Source organism: Buceros rhinoceros, unplaced genomic scaffold (assembly GCF_000710305.1).
Source record: "Buceros rhinoceros silvestris isolate BGI_N320 unplaced genomic scaffold, ASM71030v1 scaffold1892, whole genome shotgun sequence".
NCBI lineage: Eukaryota > Metazoa > Chordata > Aves > Bucerotiformes > Bucerotidae > Buceros > Buceros rhinoceros.
Window position 1 is genome coordinate 101,978 of NW_010398125.1, and position 3,613 is coordinate 105,590.

The following is a 3,613-nucleotide window of genomic DNA, read 5'->3' on the forward strand; positions in this document are numbered from 1 at the left end:
CAACTCTAATGCACCAAAAAGAAATCTATTTGAGAACAGTGTAAGAATGGGAAAACTACTGCTTCTGAATTCTGTTCTGAAAACACCAGTGCAAATTCATTAATCCATAAGTGTTATTCCAAGCTACTGAGCAGAAAGTCAGAACCTTTCTTTCACAATTTTTAAATAAATATGCAGATGTACAGCTTTAGTACAGTTTAGTATAGTTTAGTACAGTTAGTATAGTTAGTATACAGTTTAGTATAGTTTTTTTTAGTCTAGTTAGGAGTCTGAGCTCAGTTTATGTGCTCACAGCTAATCTGAACTATGGAATGGTTAAAATAGTTAAAAGTAGTAATCTAGCCCCACCACAGTCAATGAAGAGAGAAAAGCTACTTCCTAATCTCTTAGATGCATTGGGAATTGTTCTCTGCAGAGGCTGTGAGAAAACTGATTATGCATGCACAGACATAGACATATATGTATTTAGGCAAAGATATATGTATATTTATACATTCACACATTCACATGCACTCACAAAGCAGACTAAACTGACATACACATACTAATACTCCTTCCAATCTGACAGTGCCACCTTAAAAGCCAGGAATACTGGGAGACTTGCTGCAGTAGTGTATAAAGGGAAGTCTACTTTGATATTTCACATCGGTGTGATGCCTACAATTGTGTGGACCAGACTCTCCCTCTGGGTGTCCTTGTTCTACTGTTTCTTTCTCCTCAGCTGTCTTTCCTCCTCTTGTACACCCACCTGTCTCCTTCCTCCAGGTGCCTTTTTCTTTTATCTTGAACTTTCTAAGGCACAACAAGACAAACTGTGTTGTTACTCAGTTGGATATTACTCGCTATATCATGCACTCCCTTTCCACTGTTGAATCAACAACAGGATATAAAACTTTTTGAGCGATAGAACTACAGCACCGAAGCTATGAGAATCTGACAATGTATTACCGATTTGCAGAGATAATGAACATGCCTAAAGGGGTTTCCTCCCCCATGAAAATCCATCTTTCACCCAAATCGAGCTGGGCAGGACAGTGCTTATTCCCAGGCTGCGTAACTTCGTGTGGGTTGTGCAGCTTTACCAATGTAGTCGCTGTATCAGCCTGGTATTAACAGCTCCCACAGTTCATGAATTGGCCCCATCATACCATGAAATCTTCCAGAACCAAAACCACTGAAGTGTTTCCAAAAAATGTCAAGACTTGGCAATGCTGCAGAAAGAAGTGTAATGAGTATGTATGAGAGCTTTCATATGTGTTGCACCAACACAAATGAAAATGCTTTCTGTTGGTCTGTAACAGCCTAAGTATGTTTTTGTGGTTAATACTGTAGTCTGTAGGAAGTAGATAAACAAATATGCTTAAAGTGTTATTCATAGGTTAAATTCAATCTTAGAAGCTTTATTAAACTAGTGTATGTTGTTTGAAACAGAGGTTTCTCAGTTCAGAATGGGTGGTATTTTGCATTGTGCCTCTGAAAACATTATACTGAACGTGTTTTTCCTTCCATGCAAATATAATATAATGGTCAGAATTTTCTCTTTTGCTGGGAATTATATTCATAAGCTTTCATATTGAGATTATGTGCGATTTGTTAGCGTAATGATATGACCGTATTTCCACATTACCCTCTGCAACCTCTCTGCTCAAATTCCTATTTCTTCCATCTTGCGATGCTTTTGAGATAGGTATATTGTGTTGCATTTTTACAACATTGAGGGTTTATGTCCTTGAACTCTTACTCTCTCATGAAGCTTCATGGACAGACAAATATTCCAACACTTTATGTGAAACTAGAATGTTTTATGTGTAAGAACGGTAATGCTTTACCAGCTGATGAAACACGGTTCTTAGAACAGTTTTCCACGTATGGCTGCAAGTGTTTGTGCCTCTGACCATAACACTTGCTAGTACCCTGTCCTGGTTTGAGCTGAAGCTTCCTTGTTTTGGGAAATGGACAAATAGAATTATTCCATGTAGTATAATAATTCCGCATTTAATTGGTTAAGAGAGTCAGGTGGAACATTACGTGTCAAGGTTATAAAAGCAGCAAGCAAGGGGAGGATCACTCTCTTGGCTTCCGGGCAGCGTTATGGAGGGAAAGCTCCTGGTACTCTGCTGGCAGACCTCCAGGCCTGACTAGGCCCGACTAGGCCTGGCTGGAGCCGACCCAGCGAACGACCAGGCCGAGACCAGGCCGGAATCTGAGGGCTGCATCGTCCGGATCGCCTGAGGAATCACAGACTGTGAGCTATTCCTGCCGTGAGTCTCGTATGAACAGCGGGTGAAATACTCGAACTCCCTCCTGTTGTTTCATGAAGGGAGTTCTCTAGCTGATCGACTGCTCGCGCAGGGGGTTTCCCCCCCACCCCCACCTCTTCCTCGCCGCGAGAGGAATTCTGCTCTGGGCTGAGAGCGGCAACAGCCTCCACTCTCACCTTGTCGTTGGATGCCTGCCCAGAGCACTGACCTTGAAAAGAACAGATTGTTAAGAACTCTGGTTATCTGAATCCTCTCTTCTTCGTTTTTTTCCCTTTTTCTCCTTTCTCGGTTTGTGCCTATATATATATATAATAGTGTATAATTGTGTGGTATTATTGTTTATTAAAAGTTTGTTTCAGTTTTCCAAATGCAGACCGAGGTGTGAATTTCTTTTGTCCCCTTTAAACTCATTCTGTCTCTAGCCAGACAGAAGAGAATCATTAAGGGATTCGAGGGATTATCTGCCTCGGCCCCTCGACCCTTAACGTACCCAAATAAAAGTAACCCAACAATTCAGCACAAAGATGTCTCCCGAATTTATATAATTTCAGTAAAGCCACAGGTATCCTTTTGCATTGTAAAAAAAAAAAAATGCGTATATAGTACTCAAAGCAAAAAGAAAACGTCTTTTGAATCGAGATTATGCACACTATCATTCAAAACACACGGAAACTAAAATTGTTAACCTCTTAGGCAAGTGGTTGAATGAATGAAGACTGTTTGGCACAGCAACTGGATACATGAAGCATGAAAACATGACATGGTATTAATTAGAGGGACAATACCAACTAGTCAAAAACACAACAATGGTCTTGAATTGCTGATTTGTCATCTTGTGTCTATTACTTTTAATTAGCATTACAAAACGTTCAGGATATTGTGTTGCTTTCTTTTCACTTAATTATGCAAAAAAATAATGCAATATACAATTAAAAGCATTTGCTTTGCAGAATAGAAGACTGCCTGTGCTTTAGCACTGACATTCATGCCCCTAGGAATACATTAGCGCTGGTTTTAGGCACTATTTGTTGACATTGGTTGTAAACTACTATATTATTGTTGCAAACTATTTGATGTGTGATGTATTTTTCTTGGAGGTGGTGAGTCAGATATCATGCAATATTAGTATTTTCACGTAAAGAAAACCTAGTCAAACTGGTTGAGAACTATCAAACACAGAAGAACACAAGCCAGAACTTATTTTTAAAGTATTTGTGTATATAAAAAATAATCTTCCTCTGTATGGCAGGAAGCATCAGTGCCTTTTGAATAAACGTATGTAGCAAGTTATGTATATTTATAATAGTTACGACAATGTAAATAGTAATTAGCAGTACCAATAATTTTCATAT